The following is a 23,391-nucleotide window of genomic DNA, read 5'->3' on the forward strand; positions in this document are numbered from 1 at the left end:
TCTTTCTTCAAGATATGAGCCATGACCTCTTTTCTCTTCCATGTAATTCCTTCCCCTGCCTACACTCATTGCCTAAGGAAGAAGAGAAACAACCAGGAAATCCCATGTGTGTCTGTGCTATTTAATCCTCACAGTAGTTTGTGGTCTCCGGTCTCTCTTCTTCTTCCTGTTCTCTAGAAGCAAAAAGTCAAGGGTGAGAGAGGTCTACGGACTTTCCCCATGGCATACAGAACTCGAAGTGGCTTGGTCTTCAACCCACCACAGCTACCCAAGATTCAGCACATGGAAATGTGCAAGTTCCATACCAAAATGCTCATGATTTTTTTTTCATTTAAAAATAAAAATAGCCTTGATGTAAAGTTAAAAACAGGGTGATTTGCATGAGACCCTGAGCTCTCAATTACACCAATTACTTTATAATTACAGTCAATGCCATCTTGGGTTTTTCAAAACCTACATCTAGTCTTAAGGCTCTGTCAGGAAGAAGGCCCCTTTTTAGAGAGATTTCAATTAGTATGCATGTTGTATGCAGAGGGAGAGAGAGAGAGAGCCTGCTGGAGCTCCAGGGAAGAATAAGGAGACAGGAGTTTGAGTCACCTCCCACTCACCAAATGGGCCTGTTTCTATAGGAAACCTGAACCTCTGAGAAACCCCTCGACTCTCATCTCTGAAAAAGGGGTACTTCCAGGCCAATTGTCTGATGCTCTGACTACCAACAAACACTTCTTGCGGTTAGTGGAGAACAGTGTAACCTTTAAACTACTACAAGCCACCCTATGAGCCCCAGGAAGTAACAAACAGAACGGGTGCTCTTTACATCCCTCTGGTTGCAAGGACGCTCTGCCTTCTCCTGTCCAGTGATCTCTGATAAAAGTGAGAATTGTCAGCAGAGTTGTTAGCTTAGGAACTTTTAGAATGGGGATGGAGGAGTGGCTACACACAACCAGTAAGCCAAATAGCCCTTTTTCAGTGTTCTTGCTAAGGTACCAGCCCTAAAATATTGTCACTCAAAGTAGAGCTTCCTGACAGGAGCCAGGTGTATCTCCATGCTAGAGAGGGAAGCTGAGGGACCTGGCACATCAAAGAACTGTGGCAGCTCCTGAGACTGCCTCCTTATACCCTGTAAAAGTGTGTCACCAGTACTTGTCCAAGCAGAGTGTTGCCCTGTGAAGCCACTCTGCTGCAAAACACACATCTCTGGCCTGCTTCCCCTGTGTAAAGACATGAGTAGGCATGTATCAAAGATATTTTGTTTTGTTCTGACAGGTCGATGTCATCTCTACTCCACCTGCTGGGGCTAACAGTTAAGATGGTACATTGAAGTCTGTGCAAACTTGGTTCTCGGCTCTCTAAACAGCACCTTGGAAGGGTCTGCCTATCTCTCTCCTTCGGGAAGGAACTGCCACCTTCCTATAATTAACTGACTTCCTGAAGATTTCTAGCCGATGGCTGAAACCAGTTCCTCCCACTGCCGATGTCGCTGTTCCACACTGCATTTCTTTAAGAGCACACCTCCAGTTACAGTTTGCAAAGCACCTTGGTTCCTGTCAGCTCAGTCACCAGGACACAGCGCTGCTGAGAAAGGCTGTTTCGACTGTATGCCTCTGCCTTCTGCTCTCTCCACATCTACTCTTCAGAAAAATGGCTGAAATAAATAAAGGAAAGAAAAAAGGAAAGGGAGCGAGTCTGGGTTCTGAGAGATTGGAGCTCTCAGTGGGATTAAGCCTTGAGTGGCTCCCTTTAAGCAGAAAACAAAGTCTGAGTTTTCTTGCATTAACTCTCTGCTCTCCCCCCTCCTCCTAAATTCCAATCAGATCTCTGAATAAAAGGCCCTTCCCTGCCTGAATCTCCAGGAATTCCTATTTCCCTTTCTTTGCTTTCCTAGCATGTGGTGTCTCTATTTAAATGGTGTTTCTTATCTAGCTAGCTTCATAAAGGCATGGTTCTGTCTCACCTCCCCCATTCATTTTCTATGTAGCTCACAAGGGCCAGCCACATCATCACTAATTCTCATCTTTCACCTCTTCTTAAACACACCAGAAGGCTCCCATAATTCTCCCAAGGTCACATGACTAGTGTGGACCTGGCAAGCCTGGGGAGTGAATAGAGTGACAGGTGGCATGGCTCAGAGATCCACCTCTGATCCAACAAGCTGTGTGACCTTGGGTGTTGTTTCTTGGTTTTCTTTAACTTGCTTGTGTTTCCTTGCCTTATTCTTTAAGGGACACAATAATAGTGCCTACTACATAAAACTGTTGTGAGGATGAAATAAATTAATGCATGGAAAATGGATTTTAAATGTCTGACACATAGAACGTACTAAGAAAATTTTAACATTGTTGTTCTGCTCATATACAGTGACTACAAGCCACTCTTAATCCTTGACTTAGACTCTGATGCTCATGGGGTCTGATACTGCTCCCTTCTGTCATCTGGTACTAACCCTACCACTTATCTGGATGGAGACTTCAGACTGGCAGTCAATAGATCCAAACCTTCCCCTCCTTATAAGATTTCCTTCTCCAAGTGTTAGTTGTTAGAAAAAGTCCGACTGCAGCTCAGAACAGACCACTCCAGACCACACAGTTCCAAGGGGGGAAGGAGGTTTATTCAGGAGATAGGGCAAAGGTGGGGAGAGGAAGGTGGAAGGATAAGAGAGAAGAGAAGTGGAGGCCGGCCATGACCACGTGGAGAGAGAGGAGGGGGGCGGGAACAGAGAGGCAAGAGAGTAAGAGAGAGGGTAAGAGAGTAAGAATAAGAGAGTGAGGAGGGGGCAAGCAGCCCCTTTTATAGTGGATCAGACCTACCTGGCGGTTGCCAGGTAACTGTGGAGGTGGAGTTTAGACAGAATACTAACACCAAGTGTTTTTCTTTATCTTGCTGGACCCTCAGAACTTTCTCCTTCTTATAACACACACTATCTTCCCTTCCCCTCTTCTTTCAATGTACCCCATCTTGTATCTCTAATTAAAACCCATGTCATTCCTGGAGACTGGTCTCTTGGGCCATCCTCTGACAAAAGGCTCCCTTAGCTGATAGACTCCCCCAGAACACATCTTCCCTGATCCATGGGGTTACCTCCAGGAATCTCACAAAGTCCCTTGCTTAGATACTTAATTCATATTACTAAATACTTAGCTACCTCTCATCCTTAATCCAGTTATCTGATGCTTTTTCTTTTAGAGCTTCACTCCTAACTGTTGGTAAGCAGAATCACCCACATTACAGAACTAGGTGCTCCCCGACCTGCCTTCAATGACTCAGTGCCAGGGATAACCTTATCACCACCTGCCAAATGTGACACATTTACACTGTCCCCATGGGTTGCATATTCTCCCTATCCACATGTACTGTATACCATTTATAAAGCCCTTTTACACCCTCACTTAAGGGCAGCCTTTTGTATGCCCTTTCTCCAATAAATCTATCCCATGAGGTCTGCTGCATGGTGTGACTCTGCAGCATTCTTTGGCCCTACTGATCACTGCAAAAAAAAACAAAAAAACAAAAAAAATCAACAACAAAAAATAACCACTGATTATTTTCTCTGAAACAAGGGCTTTCCTATTTGAGGACTTTAATACACAAATCATATATCAAATACCCTGAGCTCAAGGAGTTGAGGATAAAGTTCAGTGGTAGAGAACTTGTCTAACATATAAAAGGCCCTGAGGTAGATTCCCAGCACTGTAAGAAAATGAATATGCAGCACACTAGCTAATGTTGCATAAGGGTCCATGATTCACTGATGCTACCTCAGACTCAAATAGTATATAAACACAAAGAGTGTTTTATTTTGCAAAAGTCCAGCATACTGGGGTCTCCCATTACCAAGACAGAGAGACAACCGAGTAAGTGAGTTCCCAAACACATTAGGAGATTCTGGGATAGGTGACCTTTATCTTATGCCATCTCTAGGGACATTCCATTACCAGGACATGGAGGCTGGAAACTGTTGCTCAGGAAGTCTGGAAACTGCTGCTTACCCATTGTCCTTGTCTCAGGCCAGGTGACAGGGCAGCTTCTGATACCTGAACTTGCCTGGATTTGCCCGGTTCTTGGAAACAGATTTTGACCTTGTCTCCTGAACTGCCAGTTTGAAGCCTGTCATGGAAGTCAGCCTAGTCTTCTCAGTTGTTACTGTTGTTGTTGCTGCTACTGCTGCTGCTGCTGTTGCTGTGATATAGTATGTGACAAGAGCAATGTAAGGAAGAAAAGATTGGTCTTGGCTCACAGTTAGAGAACACAGTCTATCATGGCAGGAACATATGACATCAGGAGTATGAGACAGCTGGTCACATGACACCCATGGGAAGAAGACAAAGATGAATGCTAATGCTGTTTGTTTGTTTGGTCTGGGATCATAGCCTATAGAATGATGCTGATGAGGACCTAAGATGAAACATGTTAGTTGGGCTTAGGGATAGGGACCCCAAAATGCCCCTGCTCCTGTCCTGACCTGAGGCCAGGGATGCTAGAAGCGAGATGACTACTTATCTTCCATCCTCCGGTTTCTACCTGGAATACATAAGAGTATAACCAAAACCCCATTCTAGAGCCTGAGGTCTTCCCATGAATAGCTTTGGAATTGGATCTCTGTGTTTTCATGGAGGAGATGAGTTATATCTATTCTCCAGTTTCAGCCAGTCGCCTGTAGGTGTCCATGATTTACTGAAGAATGATATCCCAGACTCAAATAGTATACAAAAGCAAAGACTGTTTTTGTTCTGCAGAAGTCCAGCATGCAGGAGTCTACCATTCACCAAGATGGAGATTCAAAGATGAGCTCAAAAGCACAACTTAAACAGATTAGGGCATAGCTGCTTGTATTCAAATGCTAATTGAGTCCCCTTAAAAATCTCTTTACTGAGAAGGTCCAGACATACCTTCTTGGAACCTGCCTCCAGTTGGTTCTGATTGATAAATAAAGATGCCAGCGGCCAGTAGCTGAGGAGGACAGACTGAGGTGGATTCCCAGGATTCCCAGGCTTAGGACCAATAGGAGGAGGAGAATGAGATCCGATCTGCCAGTCTTTTGGAGACTGTGGAGAGAAGAGAGACACAGATGCCTTCCTAGAGACCCTTCTGAGCTCTGCTTTCTTGGCCCAGAGCCCAGGGCTCCTTTCTTCTCTCCCCCACGGTGGCACAAATGGGTCTGAAGTAGCCAAGATGGAACATAGAAATTAGTAAGTAGTAACTCAGAATTATTGGGGGAGATAGATTCTAGCAGCATGGAAGCAAGGCAGTTGCCCAGCTATTGTACTGCTTAAGGTATATTAAAATATAGAGGCTGTGTGTGTGTGTGTGTTTCATTCAGGAGCCTAAACCATTGAGATGGGTAGCACCCCTGTATGGGGCATAATTAACAATTAATACAACATTAGGGGAATTCCAGGTAGTGGTGGGTGACCTTTATCTTGATTGGTTGGCTCAGTCTCTAAGGGTATGGGTGTCTTTGTGATTGGTTAGGACTCCGGGGACATTCCAGAACCACTGCTGGGGTTGCGATGGGGGAGAGGGAGGCTGGAAACTGTTGCTGGCTCACTGCTCTTGCCTCAGGCCAGGTGGTAGGGAAGCTCCTGTTGGCGAGGCAACTTCTGAGTAACAACTGCCCACAGGCTGTGTTTTTTCCAGTAACTGACTTGCCCAGTTTGGGGAAACGAAAACTTCGCCATAGTCTCCTCAACTGCCAGTTTAAAGCCTGTCATGGAGTCAGCCTGGCTTGGTCTTCTCCTTCCTAAATGATTTTAAGGTCTGAACTCTTGAGGCAGAACATAGTAACATAGTATCTAAATCTTGAGGAGACTGAGAAGGTCATTGAAGATGGGGGCTTTGTTGAAACCTATTAAGGTAAAACTATTTGCTCCTTGTTAAAAGAATGGTATCTACAAATCTGGCCCCGTGTACGGATATAAAATTCTGATCTGCTCTGAAGTTTGAAACTTTATAGACTGTGATCTTCTCCCTTAAGGGTTAATACGGTTGGTCCTGTCAATCACCTACCCGTCAGGAAGGCTGGTTCATGAAAACCTGTGCTAAGGAGATGGGAGGAATAATTATCCCTTTAATGAAATAATGTAATTATCCTTCTCAGAACCCTGCCCTTCCCATGCAGCCTCCAGGAGTTTCCGATATGTTGCCTGTAGCTTTCTTCCTTTTCTAAATTACTGCCCAAAAATGTATCATTTTATTTCTCTTTTCCTGTGGCTTTTCCTAAAGCCGGGGATGGTTTCCCAGATGCTCTGAGCTTTCTCCACTTTTCTCTGAGGCCCCCCACTCCTTCTCCCGTGAGGCTTCTTGACTGTCACATGGTGGTTTGCCTCCATTACTAAGTCTGACTGCTTGCACGGAGATGACTTGCTCTCTTCCTCCTTTGGACAGCTGCTGAGAATTACCTCTTGCCTCGCCTGTTATTTGTCTATCAAACTCTGATACAAACTGTCTTTGAGCTTCTTTCTGAGTCTGTTTTTAAATTATTTTGTTAATGAGACTAAAAACCCACGAAAGGGAAACTCCTAGCTCATTGTCTCTGTAGACTGTCTCTTACCTCTCCTTCCTCCTCCTAGAGCTCAACCTCTTACCAGTCATGGCGGTACATCCTTGTTTCTACCTTCTTCTCGTGCTCCTTCTCTCTACTTCTCTGTTCTCTCTTTCACTCAGCTAAACCACACTCTAGTTTTGTCCTACTGGATAATATTTATACAGTGAAAGGCATTTAAGAAAAGCCCTCAGCCATGCTGGCTTATTTTAATTCATGTAAGTCGATTCAAGAAAACCATGATGCTGTCTGGCATTTATAACTAAGTGCTTTTTCACACATACTCTGAGGCTTCGCTCCATGGTTAAGTTACATGTTCTCATTCATGTGAAATGTCCACTCACCAATCCTTACTCACAGCTGATAACCTTGTTTATATTTGATTGAAAAAAGAAGTGAGCAACATGAAAACAGACACTCCTTCCACCACATCTGCCTTCTAACGTCTGTTTACACCTATGACACTTCCTCTCATCTGTTTCTCTGAGTGAGTACTCCTATCTAAGACCAGCCCTGCCACTTGTCCATTAAACCCATCCTTCCTCATCTGCTCAAGGGCAGCGCTGTAGCAATTCTCTCTCCTTTCTCTTCCAGCACCATTTTTTCTCACTCTACTCAGCCTTTTCCATCAACATACAAACACACTTTGGCTTTTCAATTAAGAAACCCCTCTCACTCATGCCTCACAGACAGCCACCCTTCATTCCTCTCTTTCCTAACAACAGAGTTTATATCTATTTTCTCAAATACACCATCTCACATTCTCCCTTGAAATCTTCTACTGTGCTTTTCACTCCGACAACTCTGCTCTCTATGGTCACTGATATCACACATGAGTCCAAGGTTTATGGCAGTTGCCAGTCCTTCTTTACTTAGTCATCATCAGTATTTTACAGAGTTGATGGCTTTCTTCCTCTTTCAATACTTGCCCTAGAATGGCTTTCTGGATCCATAAATCTACTTGACTATTAGCATTTTCGCCATTTCTTCTTGGTTTCTCCTTGAGTGTCTGTCTTATCCTACTTATCCTACCTTCAAACCCCAGAATATCCTGAACAGACATCAGTAACAGCCACCCTCTTTCCCTGAGTTTTATCATTCATTTCTTGTTCCCAATATTATCTTTAAACTTCTATCCGACTCCATATTTTGGATTTCTAACCCAGTCTTTACCACACACATAATTCATATAGCATACTGTCTGAGAAGCCATCATGTGATAGTTTGTATATGCTTGGCCCAGGGAGGGGCACTATGAGAAGGTATGGCCCTGTTGAAGTGGGTATGGCCTTGTTGGAGTGAGTGTGTCACTGTGGGTATGGGCTTTAAGACCCTCATCCTGGAAACCTGGAAACCAGTCTCCTACTAACAGCCTCCATACAAAGATATAGAACTCTCAGCTCTTCCTTCACCATGCTTGTCTGGATGCTGCCACATTCCTGCCTTGATGATAATTGAGTGTAAGCCAGCCCCAATTAAATATTGTTCTTTATAAGAGTTGCCTTGGTCGTGGTATCTGTTCACAGCAGTAAAACCCTAAGTAAGATACATCCCTTCAGAATGGCTAATGGATGCCTAAACCTTACCATGCTAAAGGTAAGCTCCTGCTATATAAAACCTTGTCCTACTTTTTTCTCATTAATGAATTTATTTATTTCATATCCTGATCATAGCCCCCCACTCCTGATGCCCTGTCTTGCATGGCCCTTACCCTTATCCCCCTTCCCTTCTCCTCTAAGAATGGGGAGCCCCCTGCCCCCCCCCCAGGTATCACTCTGCCCTGGCACATCAAGTCACTGAGGCCAATCAAGGCAGGCCAGCTACAAGAATGGGATCCACAGGCAGGCAACAGATCTAGGGACAGCCCCTGCTCCAGTTGTTGGGGGATCCACACGAAGACCAACCTACACATCTGCTACATATATGTGGGGGTTAGGGGAATGTATGCTCCCTGGTTGGTGGTTCAGTCTCTTGGAGCCCCCAAGGGCCCATGTTAGTTGACTCTGTTGGTTTTCCAGTGGAGTTCATATCCCCTCAAGTTCTCTCAGTCCTTCCCTCAACTCTTCCATAAGACTCCCCGAGCTCCATCCAATGTTTGGCTATGGGTCTCTGCATCTGTTTCACTCAGCTGCTGGGTGGAACTTCTCAGAGGACAGTTATTCTAGACTGCTATCTACAAGCATAACAGAGTATCAATAGTGCCAGGGATGGGTTCTTGCACAGGGGATGAGTCTCAAGTTGGGCCAGTCATTGGTTGGGCCAGTCGTGGGCCATTCCTCAGCCTCTGCTCCATTTATCCATGCACTTCTTGTAGGCAGGATAAATTTTGTGTCAAAGGATTTGTGTGTAGGTTGATATTCTTATTCCTCCTCTGGGGGTCCTGCCTGGCTACAGGAGGTGGTCCCTTTAGGTTCCATATCCTCCACTGCTAGGAGGCTCAGCAAGAGTCACCCCCATAGTCTCCCAGGAGCTTCCCCCATCCCATGTCTCTGGCATGTCGTAGTGATACACTCCTCACCCCACCCCCACCACCCCATTCATGCCAGCTGCCAATTTCCATTCACTTTCCCTGCTCTCTTTCCTCCTCTCTCTCCATACCTGATCCTGAATACCCCCCTCATTTCCTTCCCAATCACCTCTCCCACCCAGTTCCTCTCCTTCATTTGCCACCAATTACTATTTTTATTTCCCCTTCTGAATGAAATTCAAGTACCTCCTTTGGACACTCCATGTTACTTAGCTTCTCAGTCTATGGATTGTAGCATGGGTATCCTGTACTTTATGGCTAAGGATTCCTTATAAGTTAGTACATATCTAACTCAGGATAGTTTCTAGTTCCATCCATTTGCCTGAAAATCTCATAATTCCTTTGTTTTTAATAGCTGAGTAGTATTCCGATGTATAAATGAACCATTTTTTTTCTATCTATTCTTTGGTTGAGGAGCATCTGTGTTTGTTTACAGTTTCTGGTTATTGTGAATAAAGCTGTTATGAACATAGTGAAGCATGTATCTTTGTGGGATGTTAGAGCATCTTTTGGTTATATGCCTAGGTGTGTTATTGCTGGGTCTTAAGGTAGAACTATTCCTAATTTTCTGAGAAACCACCATATTGATTTCTAGAGTGATTGTACAAATTTGCCCTCCCACCAGCAGAAGGTTTTATGGGTGGGTTGGTATTCTTATCTATCCACTGATGGGGTGGGGGTTCTGCCTGGCTATGGGAGGAGTGTTCCTCTTGCTCTGCATCCTTACCAGCATATGCTGTCCCTTGAATTTTTGATCTTCTGATGGGTGTGACATGGAATCTCAGGGTCGTTTTGTTTTGCATTTCCCTGATGACTAAGGACATTGAACATTCCCTTAAATGTTTCTCACCCATGAAAATTTCCTCTGTTGAAAATTCTCTTTAGCTCTGTACTCCATTTTTTGATTGGGTTATTTGGTTTGTTGGTATCTAACTTGTTGAGTTCTTTATGTATTTTGGGTATTAGCCTTCTGCTGAATGTAGGGTTGCTGAAGATCTTTTCTGACTCTGTAGGCTGCAGTTTCGTCCTATTGACAGTCTCCTTTACCTTACGGGAGCTTTTCAGCTTTATGATGTCCCATTTATTAATTATTGATCTTAGTGCCTGAGCTATTGGTGTTTTGTTCAGAAAGTTGTCTTCTGTACCAATGTGTTCACAGGTATTCCTCACTTTCTCTTCTATTAAATTTTAGTGTGTCTGGCTTTATGTTGAGGTCTTTGATCCACTTGGACTTGAGTTTTGTGCAAGGTGATAAATAGGGGTCTATTTGCATTGGTCTAAATGCAGACATCCAGTTAGACCAGCACTACTTGTTGAAGATGCTTTCTTTTTGTCCCACTTTCTTAAAACTATCAGCCAATGCAACTGTATTCTTTCAACCATGGAAATAAACACACTGGAATGAATTGGTATTTCTCCTTTCCTTGGCCTCATATATAACCTACTAACACTATCATTATGATCACTTTAACATTATGTGCAAAAATCTTACTGTGGTGGTTAATGATCATTAACTACTTTGGATTTAAACTCACCTAGAAAATACATACTCTTCCTCAATGTTTTCACAAAAATTTAATTGAGGAGAAAAGACTTACTATGAATAAGGCTGGCAATATTACATGGGCTAAGGTCCCAGACTGAGGAAAGAAAGAAAGAAAGAAAGAAAGAAAGAAAGAAAGAAAGAAAGAACTAACCTTAGCCCTATCTGCCTATCTACTCTACCTCACTATCTCTGTCTATCTCACTATCCATCTCCCTTCCAACTATAGACACAATCAATGAGACCACCTGCCTCCCAGTCCTGCCACTATGCCCTTCCTGCCACAATGGGTGATACTCTCAAACCATTAGCCAAAATAAACTTTCTTCCTCAAGAAAGGATTGTCATAGCAACAAGACATAGTAATGAATGCACAACACTGTTCCTGAGAATGGGGCTCATTGCTGTGACTATTTGTGTGGTTTGGAAGAAGTTGGAAGAATCTGGACCTGTGGCTAGGGGAGCCCAAGAGTACCATGAGGAGAGCTTAATGAGGCATTTTGGGAAGAAGCATGGAAAACCAGACAAAAGGGTAGAAAGTAAATATTGTGTTCACAATGACCCACAGGGGAACAGGACTGTCCTGGGCAAACTAGAGGTTGTTCATGTGTCCTTCCGGCAAACACATCTGGCTACTTTTTGCCTTTTCTCTGGTCATCAGAATAAGGCCAAATTGAAAGACAATGGCCGGAACTGTTTGGTGTTGAGGACCGCACTAGTCCCACGTTGGGGTGGCCAAAAAATGTCTTGGCCTGAGCAAAATGTTGAGGCCCGGGCCGACCCACGTTTGGGCGGCCACTGTATCCCGACCCAAACTGCCGCTCCGGTCTTTAGGTCGGGGGGGGGGGGGGGGGAGGGGTTAAGAAAGAGCGAGGGTAACGGCAGATTCTACCTAATGTCTGAGATTCGTCTCTGATGATCCCTCTATAGTCTCTGATCTCCGTCTATATTCTCTGATCTCTGGTTCTGTCTTCTATCGTCTCCCTAATGTCTTCTCTCTGCTGTGTCTCCCTAATGTCTGAATTCTGATCTGTTCTGTCTCTGCCTTTTATATGTCTCACTTCTAAGCCACGCCTCTAAGTTACACCTTTAATCATGCCTTTAGGTCTTGTCTCTAACCCTGATCTCTATACTTCTTAAGTCACACACCTTTAATCTCACACACCTTTAATCTCAAGGTATCTAAACCAAGATTATCAGAGTGTTCTCAGCTGTTGTACGCTATTGTAATTTAAATCTCATGTCAGCATATATGGCTCAAGATGGCTGCAAAGCTGATAGCCGCTTTCTGCTAAAAGTCGGCCCCCAACAGTTTGGTAGAGGTAATTTCAAGATAGCATAACATTCAGACTGTGGCATGGTGATGGCTCATTGTGCTTATTGAGGTTTATAATGAGAAGTCAAAGCAGGAAGATACTTTTCAAATGTGCAGCTTGGCAAGAAAATGAGTATAAAGGAGTTTAAGCTACAAGCAAGGCAGGTAGAGAGACAGCAGCCCTAACTTTAGATATATATGTGGCACGTGTGCTATAGCATGCATGTGGTGGTCAAACAATAACCTCTGTCATCCATCTGTTCTTTCCTGGGATCCAGGGATCAAACTCAGGTTATCAAGGATAACGGCAAGCCCCTTTCTTTACCTGTTGCTATCTTGTCAGCCTAATAGCAGCTATAAATCTTAAACAGATTGGTGCCTTTAAATAGAAACCTTTCAGGCTCTACACCAAGACAATTCAAAAAAAGAAAAAAAAAAGTGACCCCTAGAGAAAGACCCACAAAACAAAGTTTCAAATTCATTTGCCTAAGATGAGTTGTCCAAAGGTCAGCTATCAAAGCACACACAGAGGACAGCTTTGGCTAAAAGGTGCCAAGAATGCACCTCAGGCTTACCAGATACTGATGAACTTGGAAGAGTCATTCACAGAGTGTAATGTAGGACTGAGAGAAAGAGTCACAGTAACTTACAACAAGGTTCTAGAATGCCAAGCCAGGCAATGTGTGGCAGGGTCAGGTTATCTGCAAGGAGCTCCTGAGAGACCATGGCATGAAGTTGAGAAAGTGAAGTTCAAATTACAGTTGAGAGATCCAAAGGATGCTAGAGACAATAGGACCATGGGAATCTTCTGAGGACAGCTGTAGGCATGGAACAGGGCTTACCCAAGAGAGAGGCCATTTGTGCTGCAGAAATGGAGCTTGGAGAATAAGGCTTTCTGAGGTGTTTGAAACACAGATGATGCCATCATGAGCTCCAGGTGATGGATATAAAGCTGCAGTATTTACTGTTGCCCTGCAGAGTATTAGTCTTGCTTTAGTCCAATGTTTTCCTTCCTTTGCCCCCATTCCTCTCCTTTGGAATGAGAATGTTTCTTCTATCACATTGTATCTTGAAATATGTAGCTTATTTTTTTATTCATATGGACTCATGGTTAAGAAATTGTCTTGACACCACGTACTTCAGACACAGGACCTAGAAGATTCGAGCTAGATCTGACCCAAACCCCTCCTCTCTGAGAACTAACTTTCATAGTCCCAGAAGGTGATATATCAGCTGTCAAGGAGAGAGACAACCAACAATCCTACCCAGCTGAAATCCTACAAACAATATGGAAAGATATTTCTAAAGGTGTAATAGTGGCAACTGTATCTTGGTGGTAAACAACAGCTGTCTTATTAGGCTTAAGGCCTGGTCAAGATAAGAGAAACCATGTCTGGTACTGAAAACCTAGGCAGCAACCAGTCCTGGTGATGTCATGGTTCTTAAAAGAGAATCTGCAACCAACACTTTATGCAGCCAGCATAATTCTTAACTATATTCTAAAACTTATACCTATGTCCACTATAGCTCTCAAATATCACCAAAGAGGCTTCTTTATGCACAAAAAGGAATCTGTCACAGAAATCCACAACAGGCCACAATGCAGAGATCATGGTGTGCCCAGCCTCAACAGATACATCTACAACACAATTCCTGCACCCAGTTCTCAGAAAAAAAAAAAGTATGGAAGAGAAGGTGGAAAGATTGTAAGAGCCAGAAAACCAGAAAATCTGTTATGAGATTGTGTCTCCTAGAAGACCAGAAAATCTGTTTTGAGATTGTGTCTCCTACCAGGGAGACTTTACCTCTGATATCTCAACAATACGACTGCCAAAACAAGACCTAAACAAGTCCAAAACAATAGGCATGTTAACGTGGATGGATTACATGTTTTTTTACATCACACAGAGCCTTGCCCTTAGACAAAGATCTATAGGCAACTAAGAGATATTAATAGTATACAAGTAGTCTTTCCCTGGGAATGAGCTCCCTAATTGGTCATCCAATAAAAAATGGTCAGCCCTGAAATCATATACACACTACACACAAGCAACATGAAACTGACTGTGTGTGTGTGTGTATACACATATATATTTGTATATATATATGTGTGTATATATATCATATACATGTGCATGTACATATACATATACTTACATGTACATATACATATGCATCATATACACATATACATACATTTACATTCATGTACTTGCTATTTCTCCTGCTGGAAGGCATGCTTTCAAATTCCACTTACATCCTTCAAGCCTTTGTCTAAATTTTGCCATATTGTGAGGCATCCCTTAGACATTCTATCTAAAACTTCTAGTCTCCATTTGGGCTTCCTGTTGTCAATATGCTGCTGCCCTCCAGAGAATACCGCAAATCTATTCATCTTGGGTTCGCTATCTTTTAGACTTCATGAGTTAGAAAATGTTTGTCTGCTTTGGTTCTTGCTGTACCTATAGCATTCACAGCAGTGCATATTAAGTGCACATGGATTGATGGTGTAGCAGAAGCCAGAAGCCTCAAACCAGACCAATGGTTCATTGCAAGGAACATTCACAAGTAAAGCTGTTTGGTCAAATACTGTGTGACACACTGCATTTTCCAATGCCAGTACGATGGATGAATAGAGAGGCAAGAAAAACTGGAGGCAGGACAGCTGAGACGGGCGTGAGAGAAGGCTATGCTTGATAGAGGAGATCACTGCTGACAGGGGCCACCAAGATTAGTTTTTAAACATTTTTTTATTTTCTTTAGGGGAGAGGTTGCACAGGTAGAGGGCAGATATGGAAGGACTGAAAAATGAATGGGATTTTGCATGGTGTGAAATTCCGAAAGGATCAAGAAAAGATTATGTTAAAAAGGGGACAGGGAATAAAAGAAAAAAATAAGTGTTCATATAGTAAGTGTACATGAGCTAAGGATGAAACAGATGGCCATTGTTATCTGTTTGACAGCAATACATTCTGGTTAGAACTCTTAATTTGTTTGCTCATCTGGTCTATCATACACAATACACACACACACGCACATGCACACGCACACGCACACACATGCTCTACTTGTTTCCTGTATTTCTTCCTTTACCTTCTTCCTAAATTCCTTTCCTTCCTTTTTACCCCTCAACCCACCAACCATAAACTCGGTCACTCTACTTTCAGTTGTGCCCACAACTCTAGCCCACAAATCAGTCTCTACCCTCGTCACCTCTCCCACCTCCAAACCAGAGCATAGCATTGTCTGGATAATTAAAATGGCTCCTAGCTCACTCTCCTCCAGCTTCACCTTCCAGTGTTCACTCAACTTTTTTCTTATCCCCAGATAGGTCTCTGAAACCTCTGCCACACTGGCCACATACTCTTTTCCTGGTCCCTAACCTGCTTGGCTTTTTCTTCTTCAGGTCTCCCATGGATCTCCAATTAGTTGCCTTCCCTGAACACCCTGCCTAAAGCAGGTGCCTTGTCAACTCTGTTTTCTCCTCCACCACTGCTATCACCAGTTTATTTTCCTGAAAGCGACTGTCAAGCTGCAATGGCCTCATTTATTTATGTAAATGTTTTTTCTATGTCCCCATTGAAACTGTGACATCAGACGGAAAATTAGCATGCAACGAGTAAACTGTTTGTAGGACTACAAATGCCTCCAGGGAGGGCTGAAAGGGAACACAGCACTGCTACGGTCTCCATGGCCATCAGCTGTCCCCATCTGCCCTGGGAACAGCTGTCCTATAAGCAGCAATGAAGACAGAGAAACTTGCTAGAACATCTGACTGCCACAACCAAGTGTCCTTGCTGCCCATGTTTCTCTGCCCATCCTTGGTCTTTGCCTGGAGCAGTTTCTCACTATCAAGTTCATGGAAGTGGGGACAGCCTTCTTCGTCAAGCTGTACCGTCTGAGACAATATGTGAAAGGGATTAAGAAGCAAGAAATAACTCATCCCAAAATAACCTCTCCTTGGCTTCCAGCTGCTATGAACAGCTGGACGCATTTTCCAAGCTAGATACTTCTGACTTTACACTAATAACATGGGGGAAACCAAACACATTGAGACATGCTAAACAGGGTCATTGTTGCTAATTCCCTTAGGAAGATAAATGCCATCAGCTCTCTCCATGAACATTTCTCAGCATAAAGTTTCAGACTCAGAGCTTAGCACTGGTTTGGGTAGCATCAAAGATTCATGAAGCATCCACTCATGAAATTTATAAACTGGATGTGCTCAGACAAATGATAGCACAGGTTAGACTATTGGAAACTATCGTAATGGAAGATAATGAAGCAGCAAGCAGTCCCCTTCAGGTTCAGAGAGGATCAAGGCCTGGAGCAATTGAGGAAGGCTTCTGGAAGGAGATTTGCGCTTACACTTCAACAGATCTAGAATGGTGAAGAAAAGGTGGATCAGTTCAGGGCTGACCACTTTGTATTAGATAACCAATTCCTGTGGGGAAAACTATTTCTCCTGCTCTCAGCATTCCTTAATAGCCTGTAGTTCATTGTGTAAGATTGAAATCTCCTGGGCTTTCTTCTGCCCATCTTAGCATGTCTGTTGGCATATATGCACATACATATACATATACATGTAACAATGATGAGTGAAAAAAAGAGGCCATGAATTTTAAAAAGAGGGAGAAGGTTTAGAGAGAGGAAGGGGGAGGGGAAAATGATTTAATTATATTAGAATCTCAAAAAAAAAAAAAAAAAAAACAGACCCAAAAGCAATATTTTTAAAGGTAGCTTACACAGAGAGCATGAGAGTCATGAAGTTTCAGAATCAGAAACAACTTGGAATAAGGTGACTGGTCATCCTACAGTCTAGGAGTGACAGGGGGAGATAAACACAATGAAAATATGCCGTGTGAATCTCAAACCCACCACTTACAGAAAGTCTTTTAAATTGCCTGGGTTCTTTTCTTCACCTACCAAGTAAATGTATTGCCTGCATTTCTTCCCTAGTTCTCTACACAGTCCATGTGGGAATCAAAGGATGTGGGGGATCACTGCACACAAGACACTAGTGTTGTTCCCGTCCCTTGGGAAGCATTCTGTTAATGGTGGGTAGAGTGAGCCTGCCAAAGCATAAAAGGCGGGAAGACTTGGAGGCTCCTGTCTCAGAGAAGCAAAGAAGATTTCACAGCTCAGAAGTGACGGACGGATGCATGCTTTGTAGAAATACGTTTCTTTTCCACATTGATGACAGGACGACTGGGAAGCCATGGTCACATGCTAGCAGGCAACAGCAGCTTCTTGCTTAAAAAGATTTTTATAAAGGGCACTGCCCCAAGATTGGGAAAGCATCTGGTGTTTCTTTATGAAGGCTATGATACTCTACACTTAGACTCTCTTGCCCTACTCTGGGGCTGTCTTACAGTGCTGTCTCTGGAAATAAGGCTTTGGCAACTTCCTGTGGCAGGACTTTCTTCCCTTATAAATACCGCCATCTGTATTTAGCATATGAGAAACCCACCAGTTTGTCTGGCATTTTGCTAGCCTCCAAGTAGGAATGCACAACCTTCCAGGAAGAAGGGAGCTGCAGTCTGGAGCAGGTGGGGTTAACAGAGGGTAGAGACAGCAGGCAGGAGTCGTGGGAATTACTCCAACTCTCACACAAAAGATTTTGCCCTAGTATTGTAGAGCCTGTGTGGCCTGGGGTTCCCATTAGCTGGTTTCTTAGCATCTCTGTGGAAGCAGAGGGTGCAGAACTGGGGCTAAGAAATTCTGAGCCCAGATCCATCCACTTGCCTTAAATCAGATGCTGTGTCTTCCCTGTATGATTTGAACCTGCAACATCCCCACTGGCTCTTGTTTTCAGTGCTCAGGTCCCAGTTTGCATCACCATTTTAAAGGCTCAGGGATCATTAGCAATGAGACCTCAATAAAGGAAGGAAGGAAGGAGGAGGGAGGGGGAGGGAAGGAGGGAAGAAGGGAGAGAGAGAGAGAGAGAGAGAGAGAGAGAGAGAGAGAGAGAGAAGAAAGCAAGCCTACAGGAAGGCTTTGGAATATTGCATCTATCCCTGATTCTTGCTTATATTTTCAGCTTCATGGGCTATCACTCTATGAGCAGTCTCTACCACAAGCAGGGCCATCCCTTCACCACCATGGTTGTCAGGTCTCCTTCAGTAAGTCTCAGGTATAAATACTATCTGCACCAGTTAGAATGCTTGCCTGTACGTCCTTACTCCAACTCCCACTTTTTAGACGTTTCCCCTGGGCCAGTCGTTAGTACAGGACTGCCACTGAAACCTTGACATGGACTTTGTTAAGCTACAGAGTTTTGAAAGTGCCTGATCTCAAGTGCAATCCTATATTAGTCATTTTTCATGTTACTGTAGCCAAGTACCTGGCAAGCAGTTTAAGGGAGAGCATCCCCTTAACTTTACTTCTGATAAAAGTTGAAGAAAAGAATGGTCCATCATGGGGTGGGGGGTGGCACATGATGCCAATTACCTCCATGGTAGCAGGGGTGTGCCGCTGAACCTCATTTGTTGTCCAAATAGGAAATGAAGCCAGCCCAGGCTTTCCCCCAATGACCTACTTTCTCCACAAGGCTCTACCTCCTACTGGTTCTACAGCTTTCCAAAACACCATCAGTAGCTGGAACACAGGTGTTCAAACACACGATCCTATTAGGGTCAATTCATGTTCAAACCACAAGACCTCTTGGTCCAGCATTTTCTACCATCTGAGGTAGGACTGAGACACCCATGCTGGATTCATATAAGAAACCCAATTCTTACAAAGCCCTCTTTAGACCTTCTACCTGGGCAGAACTGAAAGAGCTCCGTGTTCAGCTCTCCTGTGGTGTCTGTGTTCCTCAAGGGCAGTAAACAGACATGTCTGATTCAGGACTCTTCAGGGCCTGGGGTGTAGAGGGCACAACAGCTGAACTGTGATTGGTGATGCCCTTTGTTTTGTAGTTCTGTCTTCTTCCTATCCTTTCATTTCTTTTTGTGGCTGGGGTGACACCTGTATTTGGATTAAAATTGGCCAGACAGATAGCTGCATGTTCACACTTGGGTATCTGTCTGGGACCCAGGCCACCTTTGAGTCACCAGATACGGAACAGCCATGAAAAGGTAGGCTGTGCTCTCTTTATCTGCTTCTGCCCTAGCCCAACAGGGACTGTTAACACTGGAGGGGTCAACAGCCTTAGGTTCTGAGGTACCACCTAAAAGAATGCTGGCCACTCCATGCACTTCAGCGAAGAGTGGAGGCTGTGGCCTCCGTCTATTGCTGCCCTCTGCAGCCTAGCTTCTCCTTGTGATCTCAGCCCAAGCCTCCCCAGACAATGCCCTCTGGAGGGAAATGTGTGTTTAAGATTCCCTGCATGGGGGGTGAAGGGGACACGGGGAGTGGGGGGGGGGGGGGGGTTCTAAGAGGCAATCCCAAGCATTTTGCTAATCCTACCTGGTAAATTCTCCCTCTCACTTCAGTCCATCTTGTTAGAGCTGACAGCCACCCCACAATGCTTCATTACCTGTGCCATTTGAAGACTTCCTTTAATAAACTGAACAATATGGGGAGCCCCCTGCTAAGCACCCCAGACAATGCATTTGTCCTAAAATGGAGGAAACCCTAACTGCCTGGCTTATCCACAGGCCAAACTGTTAAGAAGCAGATGGGAGGAGCCAAAGAATTGATGGCAGGAAGTAAGAGGGCCCGCCTCCTGATTGGCATCACTCACACCCGACACACTTGACAAGAGTATAGAAAATGTTTAGTCTCACTCAGAGGCCCCAGGATTGGAAAGATCCAGCCCTTTGTCCACTTAATGCAACTACAGCCTCAGGCATTACACCTTATTTTCTAACAGAAACAAAGCTACAGAAGGTCTCATTTCCAGTGCTCTAGAAAACACTCCAAGAAGCAGACAGAGGCTTGTTAAAGAAATGGAACAGAAAAGGTATATAGGATTTGTATGGATGTGAAGCACCCAGGTACCTGGAAACCAGGCCTGCAGGTGTCTGGGATATGGCATGTGGGACAAAGAACAGCCAACCCTATGGACAGTGAACATCTTTGTCCTTACACAGCTTGGCTCCCCTCACTGAGCAGACACAGTGTATGAAAAAAAGATTTCTCCTAATTAACCAGTCCTCTCTTCTTCTCCCTCCCATTAGAGAAGGCTCCCACCGGAGGATAAAGTGACGGGGCAGCTAAGAGAGGACAGTCAACTTGGCATGGCCGACTGGGACAAGGCAGAGGACTATCCGGAGGGCTTAATTACATCTCCGGCATGCCATGCCTCTATTCCCAGAAACCTCAGCTGCCAAGCACACTCCCCCACTCGCTGGCTTTGCTCTGTTTGATCTGTGTTTTATCCCTCTCCTCTCTTGACTCCCAGCCCCCTTCCCTGGCTGGGTGGCATTTAATTTGTTACATCCCATGTGCTCCTTTTCATGAGTTTGTGTCTGCACACGGTCCTGTCTTTCACTACGTTCCTCAATTGCCTTTGCCCAAAGGGAGGAGGAAAGAAAGAAAGACCATGGCTCATGCCAGAGTGAACGCATGTGTGAGCTGCCACGGGTAGGGACAGCTCCCAGATGAAAGGCCCTTTGCGTGCCTTGCCTGGAGGAGAAACCCAAGAGGGAGTGGAAGGGGAAAAGAAAATAGCTTGCAGAATACACTACATAGTTTTCAGCATAAAGGGGTCTCCAACAGAATAGGCCCTGTTGTGATGCTCCACTCACTGGGAATCAGCAAACAACTTTCCAGAAAGAAACCAAAGTATGAAAAAAAAAAAAAAATGTACTGAAAAACAAATCCAAATGGGCTCTGGGTACCTGGTGGGAAAACAAAATGAATAATGATATCCTAAGACCCATTTGTTAAATCTACTCATCCCTTGTGTCCCACACTACCACAGCCTCCTAAAAATTCTCTTTGCCCCCTGACTATAGCTTGAGATATCTGTCTATAGTCAGCTTTGCAGTACTGGAATGAAATGCCTGACACATTTGTTTATGAAGTAGAGAGGTTTATTTAACTTACAGTGTGGAGGTTCAGGTCCTAGATAGATGGCTATACAACTCCTGATACCTGTTAAAGGTGTTACATCATGGTAGGATTATTAATAAGAAGAAACCTCCCTTATCACCAGCCAGGAACAGAAAGTCAGGAAGACACCCCTAATACTTTTCCCCTGGATCTCACCTTTCAAGGGTCCCTTCACCTCCGTACTGTCACCCTGGGGAACATAACTTTAACAAAGGTCCTCTTTGGGATATTCATCCAAACCAGTGCAATGCTGAAACACTTACCCAAATCCAGCCCATTACTGAGCAGCAAGTCATATGACTTCTAAGTGCCTCAGTTTCTCCTCCAATAGTTTCCTATCTTTTTAAATCGTTTTCATTATTATTATGTATATGGGCATTTTACCTGCTCATAAGGCTGTATACCTTATGAGTACACCTGGTACACTTGGAGGCCAGAAGGAGGGGCTTCAGATCCTCTGGTACCGGAGCTACAGATGGTTGTGAGCCACCATGTGGGTGCTGGAAATTAAATCCAGTTCCCTGAAGGAGCGGCCAGTGCTCTTAACTGCTGGGCCATGTCTCCACCCTTAGGTTCTTATCTTATATACATCGAGTTGGAAGACTACCGTTCATGTGCATCACTTGTGATTCCCCCACTGTAGAGACCCATTTCTCTAAAGGGAGTCAGTAGACTTTGCTGCCTTTAGCAAAAGCAAGGCTGAGATGAAATATTCACACTCACTGGCTTTGAGCAGGCTCTGCTTTCTACACAGAGGGGGATTACGAGCATCTTCCACTAATCCATCATCTGCCCATGATTTCATCCCCAGCCCTTTCAGCCCCTCCATTCTCCTTGCCCTGCTACATCTTGTCCTCCTCTGGCCCCTGGCATGCTACAGGAGACATCAGCCCCTCCATACCCCTCCTTTCTATTGTCCCCTGGCCTCCCTCTCCAGGCATCTGCTCTGAAAGGGGTGATTAATGAAAAGGCCACATGGGCATTGCATTACGAGATTAAATTCTATACAGAGCAGCACCTGTGAGATTGAAGAATCCTAAATCAGCATCCGGGTCATACCTGGGCCACTGCAGGATTTCTGCTGGCATGAGAAATGGCTCAGGCAGAGGGCAAGGCACAGTTCCTTGAGTCATCAAATCATAGAAGCCCTGAGCTACATAAGCTAGCAGAGGCCGTTTCCCTAGTTGACTCAATCCTCACAACACATTAGATTAAGTGGTCGAACAGACTGCTCCGGGAACTCTTCCAACATGGGAGACTTCCCTTCACTACAAGGAATCTGCTCCAAGGTAGAAAAGAAATCTCAAGTCAGCCTCACTTTAACTGGTATCTCCATCAGCTTCCCTCACTAATTCATTCATTCATTCATTCATTCATTCACAAATTTGTGCAGATTATCCGATACATGCAGTGCTGCCACTGACTAGAAAAATAGGCTCTGGATCCTATGGAAATTCATGGAAGAAGTGCCAATTGAGCTTTGCAGGGAAAGCTTATGGGAATAGGTCAGAAAGAGCATGCTGGGAGGAATACTACTGAGAGTGGAAGTTGATCATAAAGTGTTTTGGCCCGAGCGGCCACACGTTTGGGGGCCAGAAATGTTGAGAACTGCACTACCCCACGTTTGGGGACCAAAATGTCTCAGACCACTCTGTCAATGTTGAAACCTGCACTGCCAAAAGTCTTGGGGACTAACTTGTTAGCCCACACTGCCCCAAGGTGCTCCGGTCTGTGGGTTGGGGTTCAGCAAGAGAGAGAGTGAGGACAGACTGGAAGAATGGAGACCAGACAGAGTATGATTCAATCCCATTTATTCTTCAGTCTCTCTTCTTCTCTCCAAGTCCCAAGTCTTGAGTTCCTAGTCCCTAGTTCCTCCAAGTTCCAGGTTTCTTCTTCCAAGTGCTATGTGCCTAATGTCTAATAACTCTTCTTCTGAGTTCTCTAGTCCAAGTGTCTTCTTCCTCAATGCCTAATTCCTACTCCAAGTTGTACTCTAAGTTGTACTCTCTAGCCTAATTCCTAGTTCCAAATTGTACCTCCGAGTTCCTAATAATCTATTACTGTCTTCTGTCTGCCTCTCGCCTTTTATATGTCTTACTTGTAAGCCACGCCTCCAAGTCATGCCTTTAATCATGCCCCTAGGTCTTGTCTCCAAATCTGATCTCCAAGTCGCACCCTTAAGTCACACACCTTTAAGTCTCACACACCCAAGGGAAAATCCTGGGTATCTGAAGCAAGATGTTATCAGAGTGTGCTCAGCTGTTGCAGGCTAACGTAATCAAGTCTCTTTTCAGGGTATATGGCTCAAGATGGCTACAAGGATGATAGCCGCCTTCTGTCGGCTCCCCACAATAAAGTAAGTCAAATAGATAGCAAGCATGGGAACAAGTCTGGATCATTAGGCCAAGGGCACAGACAACCAATGAGGGAGCCTGGTAGATGAACAAGGCAGTTCCAGTGCAGAGAGG

The 23,391-nt window shown here is 44.4% G+C and overlaps 1 long non-coding RNA gene across 1 annotated transcript in view; it reads right to left on the minus strand.

Annotated features, from left to right (window-relative positions):
* Positions 1-3,890: 3,890 nt before the first annotated feature.
* Positions 3,891-23,391, minus strand: part of LOC143443393 (uncharacterized) — a 33,182-nt gene continuing 13,681 nt past the window's right edge. Inside the window, exons 3-4 of the long non-coding RNA XR_013112347.1 lie at positions 4,887-5,042; positions 3,891-4,176 (exon numbers count right to left, since the gene is read on the minus strand). This is a non-coding gene — a long non-coding RNA (uncharacterized LOC143443393). The remainder of the gene's footprint in view (positions 4,177-4,886; positions 5,043-23,391) is intronic.

This window comes from Arvicanthis niloticus, chromosome 8, assembly GCF_011762505.2.
Source record: "Arvicanthis niloticus isolate mArvNil1 chromosome 8, mArvNil1.pat.X, whole genome shotgun sequence".
NCBI classification, from domain to species: Eukaryota; Metazoa; Chordata; class Mammalia; order Rodentia; family Muridae; genus Arvicanthis; species Arvicanthis niloticus.